This window comes from Canis aureus, chromosome 10, assembly GCF_053574225.1.
Source record: "Canis aureus isolate CA01 chromosome 10, VMU_Caureus_v.1.0, whole genome shotgun sequence".
NCBI lineage: Eukaryota > Metazoa > Chordata > Mammalia > Carnivora > Canidae > Canis > Canis aureus.
Window position 1 is genome coordinate 36,692,871 of NC_135620.1, and position 18,930 is coordinate 36,711,800.

Below are 18,930 nucleotides of genomic sequence, written 5' to 3' on the forward strand. Positions count from 1 at the left end.
TGAAGGGTATTTATACTTTAATAAATTATTGAAACTCTGGTGTCAAGGATAAAATTAAAGATCAGTTAGACTAAGGAAAGACAAAAGCCAAAATTAGGTTTGGAGAAGTGATCAACTGAGGAAATAGTTACAATAAAACCAGTATGTTTTACTAACTGACTGGATATTAGGGGTTACAGAGGAATGAGGCAAGAAGGACTCCCAGATTTTCATCTTCTATCCCTCACTATCATCAGTTGGAGAGCCTCAGGATCTCACCCCTTAGGGGCCTTGCCAATGTTCTTTAAAGCTACAAAGATACCAGAACAAAGAAAAATGATTTAGGATTAGCTAATTTTAAAGTAATACCCTGATCCTATCATCCTTAGAACATGCAAATACTGGAGCAGCAGGAAAAAAAAGACAAGAAACCAAATGCACCACCACCCAACTGTTTAAATCAGATATGGTCTAAATTAGTACTTATGTATGAATTTTAAAATAGAAATAGTGCCTAAGCCTTTAAAAAAGTAAAAGTTGAACTTCATCACCTTTTAATTAGAAAATTAAAAGACCTATCAGTATCATTAAAGTGAGGAAAGTCACAGAGGATAAAGTGTGCTATTTAATTTACTGGGTATCATTGTTTTAAAAACTAAAGGAGCTCAAATACAAATGATAAGCTGTCTACATAGCTAAAATGAGAAACATTAAAAAGAATGTTTATTTTTACAGCCTTGCCAACCATCAAGTGCCAAAAGAAATGACAGAAGGCTCTGTCTCTCAACATGTTCAATATTATTAACTTCATGTACCTTCTTTCTTGTAATGTTTCAGTTCCAGTTAGGACTGAAAAAAACAGACTATGAATTCCAATAATTACAGAGAATAATTTCACTATTTATTTCTAAATTTATTAGTATTAGAAACAGAGAAGCCTACAAGCCAGCAAAATAAGTAGCAGAATTAGCAAATACTCATTAATTTTTTTGAACTCTATTTGTATTCTCCTCCACCAGAGAATAACAAATTTTTCTTATGAGATTCCTCACAACTGAAAATACTAGATACTGAAAGGTAGAGTCAAATGTGTCTGATTTTCCTGCATGTAAGCATATGTAGACAGCAAGCCCTAAAAGAACAAGCATCCCCAAGGAGAAGTAAGTAAAGAACAGAAAAATAGAACAAAGAATAAATAAGATGTTAAATTCTTTTTTAAATACCTGATTAGTGAAAATTAATGCCACATAAGCTTTACAGCTAGATTGCGGAGAAGCAAACAGTAGTCTTCCAAGAGCTCCAAATCAGATTACAACCAGAAACACATAACTGGTAGAGTTGCAGAATCACTCCACTCAGTTAATATCTACTAGGCGTGGCTTATGGCCGAACAGAAACTATTACACATCCTGAGCAACAATCAAACTGAACACAGTGCTGCTGCTGGGTCTTAAGGATGGCATTTGTAAAATACTTTCATTAGCTGGAGATTCTAACATGCTAATTTATACATTAAAAGGTGAGTTCATAACTCAAACTTTGATGTAACTAGTGGACATACTGGTACTTCCACATTTTTTAAGATTGCTATCTGGTGACTCTACTTGAGTGCTGTGACTAAGTTCATTAATGATGTAAATTACTACAGCACAAACTGTTTTTTTTAAGATATTATAATTCAACTCTAATAAACTGGACTACATAAATATTTACAGTGTCCAAACTATTCTAGGAGAAAACTAGCTTTCCTTTCTTGCCTTTTTAGGCCACTAAATCTTACTACGTATTTTCCTCAGGAAGAATACTAGAATCACTATGAAAAGAAGGGGATGGAAAACTATTAAAGGACAGAAAACGATAACATCAAAAGGCAAAATTTAGGAAAGGATAGAAATTAGCCAAAATGATTTACAAGAAATCTAGCCAAATGTTCTCTTTAAACTCAGTTTTATGTGATTCTCCACATCAGCCTTATGAATGTTTCATAAATATTGAAAAAGTATTCCTTCTCTCATCCCTCCTATCTGAAATGTCCCTACAATTTAGCTTACTCTATTTAAATTCAATTCATACTTTAAGGTCAATTTATTTTTTTTTTTATTTTTTTTTATTTTTTATTTATTTATGATAGTCACACAGAGAGAGAGAGAGAGGCAGAGAGACATAGGCAGAGGGAGAAGCAGGCTCCATGCACCGGGAGCCCGATGTGGGATTCGATCCCGGGTCTCCAGGATCGCGTCCTGGGCCAAAGGCAGGCGCTAAACCGCTGCGCCACCCAGGGTTCCCTTCAAGGTCAATTTAAATCTCACTCTCCAGATGAAATTTTTCCTGCCACCTCAGTTCACAGTGATTTTTCTCTTCTAAATTTCAAATACAAAGTAAAACTAGTAGAAGAAAATAGCAAGTAGTTTTACAATCTTGAAATGAGGAAGTCGTCTCCAACAAGACCACATAAATATTAAAATTTCTGAAACCTAAAACTTACTGCAAGCAAAATTAAAAGACAAAGTATCCCTTTCAAAAAACATTACAATACATGACAGGTAAGAGGCATACAAAGTAAATACACAGAGAAGCAATTCACAAAGGAAAAAAAATAATGGCTAATCATTATTGATTAGGAAAATATGAAATAACTAGGCGTGTTTTTTATCCTTTGTATTCACAAAATTTTTGAAAGACATGATTATCCAATGATGAGACAGCATGGAGGAAAGGACATGCTCATCCATTACTGGTATGCATGTAAACTGATACAATCATCTTTATAGGGCAAGTTAGTAGGATCTATTAAAAAATCAAACTCTTTCACCCAGCAGTTTTATCTCTAGTAACAGCTACCAAAGTACTCATTAGAGTGTAGAGGTATGTACCCATTCAAGGTGTTCCACATGGTGCTTTTTGTAATCACAAAAATTGGGCACAACGTCAAAGTTCATGAAGAGGGAAGGAATGGTCAAATAAATTATAAGACATCCAAAGTGTCAAGCTACTATAATTTTAAAAGAAAACAAGAAAGGAAAAAAAGGAGGTATATCTAGACCTGCATATGGCTACCCACACATAGTGTTGAATGAAAGAAAGAAGTTATGAGAAAAAAGCTTAACAGCGGTTTCCTAGAAGAGAGGGGAATAATGGAGAGACTAGGAAAAGGCATAAGGGAACACTCCAGTTCCCTCATGAAGATCTCCATCTCGGTACGAATTTGAGGCACACAGGTTGTGAATTTGTCAGAAGTCCGCAAACATACACTTAAGAATGGTGCGTTTCATGGTATGTAAATTTACCCTTTAAAAACCCCTATATACCAACATTGAACTCTAGTTAATGATATGTAGGCTGAAACATCAGGGAGGGGGCGGAAGGCAGAAATGTACTGATGTCTGCAATTAAGTATGAAATGGATCCAAAAAAAAAAAAAATAAAGTGGGTTGACGGGTAGACAGAGAGATGGATGAGCATGTGATGAAGTTTAATAAAATATGAGTTGCAGAATCGAGGTGATAAGTATTCAGATATTACACCACAAATTTTTTTCAACTCTTCTGCTTAAAATTGTTCATAATTCAATTGGAGGGGAAAACAAATTACAGAAAAGTTTATATAACATGATTCTTTCTTTGTTAAAAAAAATACATATAAATAATTTCTCAATATTTACAGAAAAAAAATATAAAAGAAAACACATCCACCAAACTGTTAACACTAGTGGTTATTACTGAGCTGAGGAAGGAAAGAGAGTGAGAAGAAAAGCTTTCACATTTTATGTATAGATTATGTGTTCTTTTAAGTTTATTAATAAACATATGCACTTCTAAATTCTTTTCAACCAACTGAAAAATAAAGGTAGCTGAGGAGGTTCTGATTAGACACTACAACCTTTTACACAAGATGTTTAATTTAAGGCTCTCTTTGCCACTATATTTATCACCCTAAGATTAAATGCTTTTAAAATATTTTTTAAAAATAAGAATAAAAATAAAATTAATATCTTTTAAAATGCAGTATAGAAGCATCAGCTGTAAATCCATATCAGATTTGTATTTCAGGAGGATGTTTCTGAAATTCATATTACTTACAGATTACTTTTCTCTATGGAAAAAGAAATTTCTTATTTAAAAAAATGTCTAGCTAAAATTTAATATGAAAAATTTTAAATAAACATAATGCAACTACAATTATCTTTTTCTACAAATGAACAATTGTTTCATGCATCTAAAAATAAGACTTTGATGATACTATGCCACATAATACAGAAACATATCCCCATGTAAAATTAAATGTAGACTTACCACTTGCAAATTCACCAAGATGTGCTGTAATTTTTCTGGTACTTGCATTTAGAGGTTTTATCTTGATTCATTCTTTTTTTAAGAATTCATTCATCCCAACAACTGGATCTCTCCTCAATGAGAGTTCTCGATGAGAATCTATTAATTGTTTAAACAAATAATCTCTTACAAAGATAAAAATTGTAAGTCACTCAATATTTCATGAAAATGTCAATTACAAAAGTTTTAAATTCAGAAATAAGATGGCTCAACTCCACCTGATTTTGTGTTTTCATATCCTACCCATCCCCCCAAAATCTGCATTTGATTACCATTATACAGGAAAGTTTTCTCTTTTGAAAACACCCAGTTCCCATAAAATCAAATTAGTATTGTGTGTCCAACATTTGGGCTTCATCAAACTTCCTGACCACAAATCACAAAATGACAACAGATTCTGAGATCACTGATGAGACAAAATGCAATGTAACGTCCCTCAAGATGTGAGGCTGGAACTATCCAATCACAATTGATAAACATAAAGAGTTTAAAATAGAAGCAAGTTTTAGTTTAAAATGCTTTAAGGAAAAAAGTTATCCTCCTATAATGAAACATTAAGAGAATCAACCATAAAAGTTAGTTTCTACAGTTCAAGCTTAAACAACCATACTGTAGCATTCTAGATAACATACATACACCAATTCAGTACTTATTAATGGAATTAACATCTATTGACTATATACTATGCCTTTGCACAGGATACAGACAAAAGAGATGGGCCCCATCCTCAGTGGAGACAGACTAATAAATAGACAAGATCCATACCATGTAAGACAAGGTAAGATAGAGGGCAAGAGGGCAAGAATGCACCTCATCTAGGAAGGATGTTGGTTCAGGGAACTTTTTTCAGTTATGGGAATATTTATGTATATACTAGGTTGTAGTACAAAAGGTATTTCTTACAGCGAGTAAAAGATGTCTGGAGAGAGTGGAAAGTGCAAGTTAGCTAGTCAAAGAATGGAGGCTCTTCTGAACAAGGAAGAGAAATAAGCAAAAGTATAGAAGCAGGCAGAGAAAACCTAAACAGACTGAAATGACTAGAGTCATTGCATATGGTAGAACGGAGTAAAACATGTTTAACCTTTTGAGCACACTCATCTCCAAGAAATATATTTTACGACCTCACCAGTATACACAGAAATTTATGACATGTTTTATATTCATTATATGAAATATATAATGGAAAAAATGTAATGAAATATTTGCCCTTACTACATGTGATGTACTCAGACACTGCTATCCTATTTTATCCTAGTTCACTTTAATAAAAATATATAATGTTGGGTCACAGACCACTAAAGAGATTTCATGACTCACAAGAGTGATCTAAGAGCAAAAAACACTGTTAAACCATGCAAATGAGTTTGGACTTTGCACTGAAAACAGTGGGAAACCATCAAAGGATTTTAGGCAGAAGAATGCCATGAGGAAGTTCGCATTTTGGAAAGAACAGCAACACTGTGAAGAATGGACTTGGGTGGATGGATAAAGCTCCCAAACGGACTACACAAAATAAGCTAGGCTTACAGGTTAAACCTGGTGAGAAATGAGGGTACCTGGGAAAACCAAAAACAAAGACTTATAAGGGGAGTGCAGTGGGACAGAGGTGAAGAAAGAACACAGGGCAGGAGATATGCTGGAAAAGGGCAAATTAAGAATTCTATGAGTAAAACTGGTCATACTTGGTGATCAACTGGAAGCAAAGGGCAGATGGTAGGACGGCTCCCAGGTTTTTGGCTTAGGGACTCCATGAAGGGCGGTACCATTCTCCAAGACAGGAAATGAAGGACAAGTTAGAGGAGTTTCCTAAGCATACTGCTTAGCAGAACAAAAGGAAACTATTACTAACTGAGGATGTGAGAAATTCATCAAAATCATTAGCACTGCATTTCCATTCCCTTTATAGACTTTTTTTTTTTTTTTTTTTTTTTTTTTTTATGATAGTCACAGAGAGAGAGAGAGGCAGAGACACAGGCAGAGGGAGAAGCAGGCTCCACGCACCGGGAGCCCGATGTGGGATTCGATCCCGGGTCTCCAGGATCGCGCCCTGGGCCAAAGGAAGGCGCCAAACCGCTGCGCCACCCAGGGATCCCCCCTTTATAGACTTTTTTAACTCTATTTTCTCCCAGTGTCAATTTTTCTATAGCCATGATTTTTAGATTGTCAAATATAATTTGTTTCTACTCTTACTTTCTAAGCTAATTTAGAGTGGTTTCTTTGCCTGCACTTTTGATTTTTTAGAGACAAAATATGGAATGACAAAGTAGAGGGGCTGCTACTCTAAGAGCAAATGAACAAATTCATCTTCGTCTAGAAAAAAATCACAAGCAGAATTAAATGTGGTACAACAAAATGTTCTGAAACATGGCCAAAGTCAATAATACTGCTATGGCTATGACCGTAGGGTGGCTTCCTAATGTTTCAGCAAAACAGTTCTTCCTGTCAGTATTATTAGGTAATAGCACAAGTCAAACATCTATGAGTCAAACCCAGGTCACTTAATGGCTTAGAATCAAGGAAAACGCCTACTTTACATTGACAGTTATTAGAGCTTCACTGCACCATAGCATTTACAATGGGATGACCATTTCATCTAATTCAACAGCATCACCAACACCAAGGAATCAAATCAAATCAAATCAAATCTATGTAGTATATAAACAATGTTAGGCTTAAAATTCCTTGTAATTTTAGGATAACAAAGAACATCCCAAAGTTTCCTAACTATAAAAAGTCATTAAGTATTTTTAACATTGTTATCTCTGAAGAAATACAATCAACAATTCATGGGGCAAACCAAAATAAAATACCAGTTTCCAAAATGGTTAATATAGAAATACATAAAATTTAAATTTATAGTTGTAGCTTAAAATGAAATTACAACTATAAAATTTTAAACATATTTATATAGATATTTAACTTCTGATGTTATCTACCCTGAAAACTGGCCAGGTTAAATAATTCCACCTAAAATATCAGGCTACTGGGGTGCCTGGTGCCTCACTCAGTTGGTTAGGCAGCTGACTCTTGGTTTTGGCTCAGACCATGATCTCAGGGTCCTGAGACAGGACCAGAGTCAGACTCTGCTAGGTGGGGAGTCTGCCCCAGGATTCTCTCTCTCCCCTCCATCTCTCCCCTTGCTCGTGCGCTTGTGGACTCTCTCCCTCTCCCTAAAATAAAATCTTTAAATATATATAATTATTTTTAATTTTTTAAAAATCAGGCTGTAGCTGTCTCTAATCAAGGAGGTAATTTAATTTTTAAAATATCACATAGGTATCCAGTTTATTTCAAGAGTAGGAAATTAATCTTGTGGTATATGAAAAAGAGAGCCACATTCAAATTATGGCACAGCCTCCAAGCTGCCGTTTCTTTTCAAGCTTCCGTTTAGCCATCTGTAAAATGGTGATAAAAATAACTCATGGAATTGTTGTTATGCTTAAATGAGAAACTGCCTGACAAATGAAAAGCAACTCTCAAAATAGTAACTTTAAAGGGGCTTGGGGAATAGGAGAGGAAGAGAGAGGAAGGTAAGTAAGTTTTACTTCTAGTCCTACAAACTCCAGAATCAAACAATGTTTCCAGGGCCCTATCTTTAAAGTCCTGATACAATTTAGCCATACCCCAACTCTACCTCCTCCAACAGTAGCCTGAGGACACTTGTCAGGGATGAGAAACCTCCCACAGCCCAGCCTTTCAGCTGGTATGGTACTATGAGCATACAGGAAAGTTTTATTTCTACGTGTTGGCATGGGGTCTCTTCAAGCAGAAAACTTAAAATAGAGATTTGATCTAAAATAGAGTGGCTGAACTAAAACCTGTAAACCAAAATCTTTCAAGGAAAAGCAGAAGGGCTGGTAAGTTAAGGACTAAAAAACCATGAGAGCAAATCAGGACCTGATTTCAGAAACTAATGAAGAATTTTGACTCAATGCTGAGTTCTCCAAGAAGACTCTGTGAAAATGTGGGTGGGCAAAGTGTCAAAGCAAAACATACTTGCAGTATCAATGGCTTCAAGAACCCACTTCTAGAACAGTCCTTAAATTACTACCTTCTAGGCAGAATTGAACATACGCCATTGGTTCCTCTATGTACCTTCATGAGTGAAAAATAAATGTAAATTAATACCTCTGTTAAAAATATTGCACTACAATGACATACTTCATCAGAATTCCCTAACAGAAAGTAAAAACAGGGGCGCCTAGATGGCTCCATCAGTAAAGCGTCTGCCTTCAGCTCAGGTCATGATCCTGGGGTCCTGGGATCCAGCCCTGCACTGGGCTCCCTGCTCAGCCGGGAGCCTGGTTCTCCCTCTGCCTCTGTCCTTCTCCCCTCCCCCCTGGTTGTGCTTGCTCTCTCTCAAATAAATAAAATCTTAAAAAAAAAAAAAAAAAAAAAAAGTCTACATGGGACTCTTCACTTAGGAAGGTAGAGATGGGGATCCCTGGGTGGCGCAGCGGTTTAGCGCCTGCCTTTGGCCCAGGGCGCGATCCTGGAGACCCGGGATCGAATCCCACGTCAGGCTCCCGGTGCATGGAGCCTGCTTCTCCCTCTGCCTATGTCTCTGCCTCTCTCTCTCTGTGACTATCATAAATAAATGAAAAAAAAAATTAAAAAAAAAAAGACTTAAAAAAAAAAAAGGAAGGTAGAGATGTGGGAAAGGGTCAGGAAAGGCAAGCGAAGAACTCAAGTGTAGGGTAGGGACAGAAGGCAACAGATAACCTTTGCTGCAAACACAGGACAAGGAAAAACCTTCAGATAAAGTAAAAGTAGAAATAAAGAGGCCCTGGTGTTTCCTAGACATGAACCTCACATGTTCTTCCAAGGAGAAGGGAAACTAGCTGCCTACCTCTAGTACCCACAGCACCAAGACAGACTGAAAACAAAACAAAACAAAACCAAAACTAAATCAGATATCCTTCAAAGCAGGCCTTACCAAAGCAGGCACAGTTTAAGAACAATAATACTAAAACAAATAATCACTCCTTACTTGCTTGAAGTTGAAAATTCTGCAGTAGGTCAAGTTATGCATTCCATAATGACGGATAAAAGGCTTAAAAGCAGAAGCCCGGTTGAGGTCATACCTGCACACATTAAAGTGCGAACTAAAATAAAATTAATCAGAGAGTGGCAAAATACTAATTTTTACCTAACCTGCCCTTTGGGGAAATGGCAACAGGTAGGTGAAAAGAGCAGATACCCAGCCTGCCGCTTACACGAGATGAAGTTAAATCTAGCTGCAGGTAAATAAAGCATGGGCAAGAGGGGGTCTGAAAGGCAGAAGACAAACTCTGAGCATGTCACATCTTTTCCCTAGGGTACATTAAAAGAGGGAAATAAGTAAAAAACTACTATCACCCTAAGATATTTTTGGTGAGGTAGCTACCCATGAGAGCAGTGTTATTCCACATCGTGAATAACTAGATTTATTCAATTCACCAATGAGTCTTAACCAAAAAAATCACTATGCTGACAACAACAAAAAGGGATTTTTCCCCATTTATTCTTATTCTTATCTTTCACCTGTATTTTTCACTGATACAAAATAGTTCAAACATTTTCAACTCCGTAGGAGGTATAAGTGCACTCATCATTCTACTAAAGTTAAAATGCTATTTATATTTAGTGCACTTGAAAAACTGAATCTGAGCCCTAATGTTTTACTAAAGCAATATAAAATTCCTTCATGCCTTAATATAAAAGTAAAACTGAGCTTAGGGAAAAACTCTCTGGTAATAAAAATAGCTTTTCCTCTGCCTTCCCTGTTATCCCTGTTAATACTGATATTACCTGTATGTAGCCTTCTATGCTAAAAAAAGATTGTATTCACTCACACTCAATTACAAACCCAGAAAAAGACTCCATGGTGACAATACTAGACTTCTCAATTAGTTTCTTCACTAATACATGGCATTATTTTATCTATGCATTTTTCCACAGGCTCTGAATTAGTCCCTGTGAATTAAAAAAAAAAAAAAAAAAAAATCCAGCAATGGGCAAATAAGTAAAACGTTATGATTCATTGGTCACTTCTTCTTTAGGATCTACCTGTTAAACTGATGGTTACATGTGTGCATTTAAAAATACCTACCTTTCTCTTATTAAGTAAAACACCCCAGAGATAGGCAGTGTGACACGGTTACCATATTATTTAAAATATGCTCTATACCATTCATTCCAACTACAACTGCTAAAATATATTACACGTAACGGAAATCACCAGTGTTTGAAGGGACCTAATATGATCCCACTGTTTTACATCCAAAATGAGGAAGTCTATAATAGCACTACACCAATTTTCCAAAAATATGGAAATATACATTTTTTATATTTTGATATAATTTTCCTAATACTTCTTCAGGTATATGTTTAAAATGTGCCTTTAACATGTTAAAGGGTTTTTAATTAATTACAAATGTTGTATATGCTAAGTATGGAAAAGCTAAAACAAGCCTTAAATAATTTAGCCTGGGATCCCTGGGTGGCGCAGCGGTTTGGCGCCTGCCTTTGGCCCAGGGCGCGATCCTGGAGACCCGGGATCGAATCCCACGTCGGGCTCCCGGTGCATGGAGCCTGCTCCTCCCTCTGCCTGTGTCTCTGCCTCTCTCTCTCTCTCTCTCTCTGTGTGTGTGACTATCACAAATAAATTTAAAAAAAATAATAATAATTTAGCCTAACTCCTTAGCTGTATAGATAAGAATACAGGATGGGTCACTGACCTATCATGACCCTACAGCTAGACTGTGACAGCAATGGGGCTAGAATCTAGCTTTTCTTTCCACTACACTAAATCTCACTTGGTTCTTTCCTTCCAATTGATTTCTCACCTCACCTCTTCTTCAAAAGTCTTTTTGCCATTAAGAGGTTGTGCAACTAAAGCAAAATAAAACACGGCTCTGGGTTTTACCTGTAAAATAAGTAAAACCTAAAGCAATGAAAGGATTTAACAAGACATTACACAAAAAGCCACAGGAGGCACAAGTCAAGCAGTCATCAAATGATAACTATCGTTGTTGTTATTTTTACCACGAGGCAGGTAGTGAATTTTTTTTTTTTCAGTTTGCATACACACTAGCATCCTAGGCTGAGCACCCATTTGACACATCATCTTTTTTAACGTGCGCTTAATTATCCTTAGCCGTCGTCTAGGCTGTAACTTTACACGATGATTTATGACCCACCCATAATGACCTTGATTTCTTTTCCCCCTCTTGTACTTTTATGGACTGCTACACTGCAATATCTTCGAGTAATAACCGGTCAGGCTCCCTCAGCCCTAGAGATACAGACATCCTCCTCTGACTCACAAGGGATTTTAAAATGTGACCCAAATAGATCTCGAGAAACCACAACTTTAAATGGACTCTCCACTTAAAATCCAGCGACCTATTTATTATAGTGAATGGTAACAAGTGCAAACTGCTGCCTTCCAGAAGCTGTTTTCTCAAAATCCCTCTGGGGTGGGGGTGGGGGTGGGGGTGGGGGTGGGGGTGGGGGTGGGGGTACCAGAAGGTCACTAAAGGAGCCAACTACTGGTGCCGCTGCTGGTCCTCCGCGGCCGCGCGCCAGGGGTCCGCAAATGAATGAAAGGCTGAGAGGGCCTGCGCGGCTCTGCGGGCGGGCACGGAGGTTCCCAGGCGAGGAGCTCGGGGCACAGGCTGAATACATTAAAAGGCTAAATAAATAAATAAGCCAAACCCGCCCCCCAATCGCTGGGACTAGAGCAGGAACCCATCCCCACCCCCAGTTCTAGGAGGGGGCGCTGGCGGGCGCGGCTCCGGGGCAGCTGCTCCGAGAGCGCCGGGGCGAGCCGGGCGAGCGGGTCCCGGGCGGGGGGCAGGTGCGGGGAGGGGCAGGGCGCGCGGCGCGAGCGCGGCCAGGTGAGGACGGCGGGGCCCGGCGGGGCCCGGCGGGGCGGGGAGGGGAGGGGAGGGGAGGGGGAGGGGCGGGGCGGGGGGGGCCGCGTCGGCCCCGCGCCTGCACACACTCACCGGCGCCGGCGGGCTCGCCTCTCGCCGCCGCTGCTCTCGCGGCCGCCAGCCGCTCTTCCCCCTCCTCCCCCTCCTCCTCCTCCCCCTCCTCCCCCTCCTCCTCCTCCCGCGCCGCGGCCGTCGCCGTCGCCCGGGCCGGGCGCGCTCCCCTTCCGCTTCCGGGAGCCGGAGCGCCGGGGCCGGCGGGGTGGGGGTGCGCCCGCCCGCCCTCCCGCACGCCGCCGCCGCCGCCGCCGCCGCCGCCGCCGCCTCTCCGCTCCCGGGGGCCGCGATGGGAGCCGCCGAGGGCCGAAAGAGCCGAAATCGCGCCGCGGGCAGGAGGAGAGGCGCCCGGGCCCAGCCGCGTGCGGCGCGGCCCCGCCGTCCCCGGAGCGCTCGCACCTGACGCCCCTCGGCGCCTCCGCCCTCCGCGCCGCACCTTCCCGGTCGTGCCCCGGTCGTGCCCCGCTGCCCTCCTCCCCGCCCCCGCCCCCACCCCCACCCCCACCCCCACCTGGGGAGGGCGGAGGCGCCTCCCCGTCAGGCTCGCAGGCCCCTGCTCCCCCAGGGCGTCCTGGATGCCCCGGCGCCTTGCCTCAGAGCGGCCCGCAGCAGCGGCGTCCTCCGCGCGCTGGGTACAGGTGCGCCCCCAGGCCGGCTGCATCGGGGCCTGCGTTCTAACCAGCCCTCCGGGTGATTCCGACGCGCGCACCGCCCGTGTTGCAGGGCGCTGGATTCCAGTGCGTGGTCGTGCCCATTTCAGACCCTCGGAGGAGCAAGAGCCAGAGTTGGCGCAGCCACCTAGGGAGTTGTCTATTCCTGTGGGCAACCTCAGCCCGCACTCGGACAAGCTTTACTAGGCGTTTAAGGAGGCAGCCCAAAGTTGCCAGCTTTCCCATCCCGCCACCTAGGGAAAAGTAAGTTGAGTTGGCATTGCAAATAACCCACCTCCAGGTCTAAGTTGGGACCTTAGCAAACACCTGCCTTCCCTCACCTAAGCTGATACGATGCGGTACTACAATGGTGGTGGTAACATAGAGCTAAATCTCTTGCCTGCATGCCACAAGAGGAGAGTGTATGGGTGGAAGATTACTACTTGGTGCATGAAATCTGAACTTCTCACAGGATAGCGTTGCAAGCCCTTCACCAACGCGTCTCCATGTACCTCTCCAGTCCTAGCTCAAATGAACCTGGTTCCTTTACCCTTCTTAGGATGCCCTTTGTCTTCCTCTCTGATGATCTTCACCCAGACCTGGAAGTCAGCTCAAATCCTGCCAGCCCAGCGTACTCTTCCACCACACACACGCCGAAGCTTCTTTTGAACCCTTATGGTACCTTGTACTGCTAGGTTTTTTAAACATGTTGTGTTCTGGTTTATGAATCAATTACAAATACCTTTGAACCTTAAAGGCCTAGGCCAGTGGTTATCCAAGTGTGGTCCTCACACCAGCAGCATCAACACCACCTGGGAACTAGTGAGAGATGCACGTCCTCCAGCTCCATTCCAGATCTACTGTATTAGAAACGTTAGGGGTGAAGCCCAGTAATTGGTGTTTCAACAAGCCTTCCAGGTGATCCTGATGCACACTCAACTTTTACAACTACTGATCTGGAAAATTTCTTTTATCCCCCCTCCCCCGCCCCAAGGAACTCACTGATAGGGATTGATTTGATTATATACAAGTTTTATTCCCTTTAAAATTAAGAAATCACCTCCTCCATTTATGCATAGCTAGGTTGAGAGGCTGTGACAATTGCTTTTGAAAGAATTGCCTTTGGTTTTCATAATGCATTTTATGTAGTAGGATTTTTTGTAACTTGGTTTGTTTGAAAAAAATAAAGGGGCGCCTGGGTGGCTCAGCCCGTTGAGCGTCCGACTCTTGGTTTCAGCCTAGGTCATGAGCTGGTGGGTGTGAGATTGAGTCCCACCTGGAGCTCTGTGCTCAGTGTGGAGATTCAGATTCTCTCTCCCCTCATTCAATCTGTCTCATGAATAAATAAATAAATAAATAAATAAATAAATAAATAAATCTTTAAAGAGAGAAAGAAGGAAAGAAAGAAGGAATACAGGGGTGCCTGGGTGGCTCAGTTAAGTGTTGGACTCTTGATTTCTGCTCTGGTCATGATCTCGGGGTTGTGGGATGGAGCCCCACATCCAGCTCAGCACGGAGTCTGCTTGAGATCTCCTCTCCCTATCCCCACTTATGGACATTCTCTCTCTCAAATAAATAAACCTTTAAAAGAAAGAGAGGGAAAGGAAGGAAGGAAGTAAACACAACTAGTCACTTTGGGGGAAGGGGAAACATGGAGTTTTACTTTCAAAATTCAAGTACCTAAAAAAAAAAAAAAAATTCAAGTACCTGAATTGCATATTACTTTGCTCTTTTTTTTCAGTATACTATAGTGAGAAGGAATAATTTATGGCAAGTGATTTCAACAAGTACCAAAATGATTATTAGTTCAGTGGCATGTGAACGCATGTGACAATTGAAAATATATGTATTTTTCATGTGTTTTGTCATGAGTTAACCTGTCTCTTCACAAAGAATTTTCTAAATAAGACATGAAAGGAGAAAGTGGCAGGAAAAATATTCTCAGAATCATGATCTTTTTAGCATGAGTACTTAAGTCTAATCAAAGGCCTGTCTATCCCTTACACTGGAGGTCAAGTCATAAACATGACTGTATCATACTGCAACGTATATACTTGACTCCTGTGTCATAATGAGAGGGTCAGGGAGATAGGGCATCATGTAATCTTTTGAGAAGTTTTTCTGTTTACTGGAAGGATGGAGAGGAGATATAAGTCCTACATTATATTCTCCCTCCAGAATTCTGGTCTACTTCATCCTTCCTGTGACTAACTGGAACATGATTATTAATCAAACTAATATTTATCTGGGAATTGAAAAAGTAGACAAGAACAAGCAGCATTGCTGCCACTGCCAACTTAGCTTCTCAACAAAGGCACAGTCAGGGCATTTATGTGGATAAACTCAGCCAACTACTGTGCTCTCGTGCCGTGACTGGGGAGAACTGGATTTGACTACACTTTCCAAAAGTCAGAGCAAGTGCAGTCCAGAGTTTAATCAACACTGGCTAATAGCCCTTGGCAGCTTTGGGTGGATGGCGTTCTCCACCTGCCCAGCTGGGTACCATGCCGTAAGCACCCACATTTGATGCACATTCATGATTTCTTGGTTGCTTATAGTCATCTCCCCCATCTGTTTGAGTGGCAGAGTGCCCATTCCAGAACAGTCTAATATTCTAATAGTTGTTCTTAACCTTTTTTGGGTTACACACATCTCTTTGAGCATCTAATGAAAGTTACAGACCCTCTTCCCAACAAAGTGTGTGTGTATACACACAATTATATAAACATGTACATACATATTTATAAATAAAATTTCAGAAGCTTTGCCACCTTCCCATACCTCCAGAGGACCATAATGGAATCATGAACGTCAGGTGAAGAATTTGCTTTAGGATATGGAGAGCAGGTAAAATAAACTTTTTTTTTCTCCAAATACCAAAAATAACTCTAAAAACCACTGTGTGCTTAGGAGATAGAACAAAAGTAATGCTAAGCAGAGTTACATATGGGAGTATGTAACTAAAGAAGCAGCCAGTAGTGTAGAAGTAGCCAGTAGTGTCAACAGGGTGGTTCAAGAGTGGCTTCACAGAGAAAGGTTCTTGCATCAGGCAAATAAGAACTGGACTTTGAGGGGCTCCTGGGTGACTCCGTGGTTGAGCTCAGGTCATGATCCCAGGGTCCTGGGATTGAGTCCCACATTGGGCTCCCTGCAGGGAGGCTGCTTCTCCCTCCGCCTATGTCTCTGCCTCTCTCTGTGTGTCTCTCATGAATAAATAAAATCTAAAAAAAAAAAAAAAGAATTGGACTTTGGCTGGGACAGAGGATCCCTTCAGAACAAGGGAAATGTATGCAAAGGCATGGAGACATGAAAGTACCCAGTGGCCCATCTGGTGGGGCTCAAACATAAAATACATGGAAAAATAGAGAATGAAAACTTAGAACAGAGTTGAATTATGGTGAGCTTCAAATTCAATGCTATTTCCAGCAAGGAGCCACTAAGCTTTCAGAGTAAGATAACTTCAAAAGTGAGTGCCATGGCATCATCAAAATGCAGAGTAGTAGAACATTTTAAAAAGTTCTATATATTCTAAATTGGCTTCCTCTCAACTTTTAGGGTTGCTTGATGTTTTCTTTAGAGGTTTCTATTAGGCTAAATCAAGATGAACTCTAAATTCTTACAGTTAGTTACGTGCCAGTGAGAAAACATGGTCTAGTGAATGTTCAGGTGAATTTAGAATCCATGCCACTTGAAAGATTTAAAATGTATTTGGAATTGAAAGAATGAAAATCAACTTGGACTGAAAAGAGAAAAGAAGCCCTGCCACTAATCAGGCTGGGAGGAGAGACACAGGTAAAGCCAGCTGCCAAGTTAATAGCAAACATTGCTTCTGCCAAGGTCACGTGGCGGATATAAATTACTATAATGACCCCCTCTGGGTAATTACTGACCAGTGGTGCCTCAGACCACTTGCTATTTTCATTTATTACTAAGGATATCCAAATGCTCAGCCAACTCCACCTCATGACAGCCCCCAATTCCTATTAATTCCCTCTTTTTCTAATCCCACCTCAAAACAACAACCAATACAAAACTGATGCCTGCTTCAGTTAGACCATCTTCAAAATCCTTCAGTGAAAGCCCAATTGACATTGCCCCTCCTACTTGTCTAGTGGCACTTCTCTGAAGTGCCCTTCCTCCGTGAAAGGCAAGAAATCTGATTTTTGTCAGGCTACAGGCTTGTCTCTTGGTAGTCTTTAGCTGAGTTTTAGCAACCCATTTGATAATTGAAAGCCACCTGTTGTCGGGACTCAAAAGTCAGGGTTCTTCAGGAAAGAGGTCTCCTTTTCTGTGTCAATGGCACAATAAAGTTGCTGCCATTCTCAGCAATGAGACTCAACAGTTTCACATGTAGATTCTTCTAGTATAGGAGAAAGTGATGCCCTGGGTAGGTCACCCTGACCCTTCATCTTTTGGAGAAATATGGATTGAGGCAGAAAGCAGAAGACAAATGTGCTTTTGTATTTGATTTATTTAGTTTTGAAAATGTGCTTTTAAAAACAATTTTTGTGAGTAGTGTTTTTAGAAAATAGCTTAAGTGAATGGGGTTAGTAGAGACCCTAGACAGAAGTAAAATGGGTCTAGAAAGATGACAAGTTCTACCCTGGTTCAATGTAAAGAATGTACTAAAAATAGAGTAATTTTGATTATGATGACCTCATTGCATGAAGGAAAGGGATTAAGATTTTCATTGAGAGATTTTATTTAAAAACAACAGCCAAAGAGATGGAGGTGGGGGCTGGGTTTGTCTCCAAGACATAAAAATAGAGAAGAGGAAGGTGCATCTGGATGGCCCAGTTGGTTAAGTGTCTGACTCTCAAGCTCGGGTAATGAACTTGGCATGGTGAGATCGAACCCGATGTGGGGCTCCATGTTCAGCAGGAAGTCTGCTCAGGATTCTTGGTCTCCTCCCCTGCCCCTCTCCCACTTACATTCCCTCTCTCTCTTTCAAGTAAATAAAGAAATCTTTTAAAAAACAAACAAAAAACAAAAGAGGAAGACAAGTTAGAAACCAGAGCTTAGGGGTGCCTGGCTGGATCAGTTGGTAGAGCATGTGACTCTTGATCCAGGGTCATGAACTCGAGCCCCACGTTGGGTGTAGAGATTACTTAAATAAATAAACGTAAAGAAAAAAAAAGGATTCAGAGCTTAAACAAAGTATGGGGCAGGGGTACCAGTAGAATCAACAGTCCAAATAGGAGAGTTATCTTTGGTAGGAGAACAGACAGTTACTTAATACTGAAAGTCAGAAACAAAAGAAGAGCCAGAGGGTGAGCAAGTGGGATATTTTGAAGGGGAGAGAAGGGAGGCTGAGAGGGAAACTTCAATGACCTCCAACTTCACGTAGACACCAGAATAAGAGATGCTGAGCTCTCAGAAAGGTAAAGGAAAGAGGCACATGTTCAGCACCAGGAAAAGAGATGAAGACTCTGAAAGAGATAGCCAATGTGGCTCATGTGGAGACAATGTTGGCCAGTGAAATAAAATAATCTGAGTCCTTCTAGAAAAACTTTAGTGCCCAAGGTAATAAAAATAGCACTTTCTGGACACCTGGTTGGCTCAGTGGTTGAGCTTCTGCCTTTGGCTTGGGTCATGATCCCGGGGTCCTGGGATCAAGTCCCACATCAGGTGCCCTGTAGGGAGGCTGCTTCTCCCTCTGCCTATGTCTCTGCCTCTCTCTGTGTGTCTCTCATGGATAAATAAAATCTTTTTTAAAAATAGCACTTTCTGCCATATGTTATGGCTCTATAACACTTTGGAGAAATAACTTCTGTTGGTTTCTGAATATGCTAACTCAATAGATCTGCTTTGGGTTCATGGTATCTACATTCAGTAGATGAAAAAAATGAGGCCACCTGACATTTCATCCTTTGACATCCTGCAGTGCCACAGCAGGAAGCCTCAGGCTTTGCTGGTAAAAATGAGACTGGCAACAGTGTATAAAGATGGCTGAGAAAATTCCATAGGCAATTCAGACTCAGAGTGTCATGATGAATA

The 18,930-nt window shown here is 40.9% G+C and overlaps 1 protein-coding gene and 1 long non-coding RNA gene across 5 annotated transcripts in view; one reads left to right on the top strand and one right to left on the bottom strand.

Moving 5' to 3' along the window:
• The window catches only part of ZDHHC21 (zDHHC palmitoyltransferase 21), a 67,174-nt gene extending 54,729 nt beyond the window's left edge, over positions 1-12,445 (bottom strand). For 3 of the 4 annotated variants that reach the window (XM_077912001.1, XM_077912002.1, XM_077911998.1), the window contains exons 1-2: positions 12,302-12,445; positions 4,272-4,409 (exon numbers count right to left, since the gene is read on the bottom strand). The gene's annotated coding sequence lies outside the window, so the exon portion shown is untranslated. Of the gene's footprint in view, positions 1-4,271; positions 4,410-9,300; positions 9,377-12,301 lie in introns of those variants that run through there. The other variant, XM_077911999.1, reaches the window with a different exon arrangement.
• A 344-nt stretch (positions 12,446-12,789) lies between these two features.
• On the top strand, positions 12,790-14,140 carry LOC144321651 (uncharacterized). The gene is made up of 2 exons (XR_013387245.1): positions 12,790-13,197; positions 13,493-14,140. It is a non-coding gene; the product is annotated as an uncharacterized LOC144321651 (long non-coding RNA).
• Positions 14,141-18,930: the final 4,790 nt, after the last annotated feature.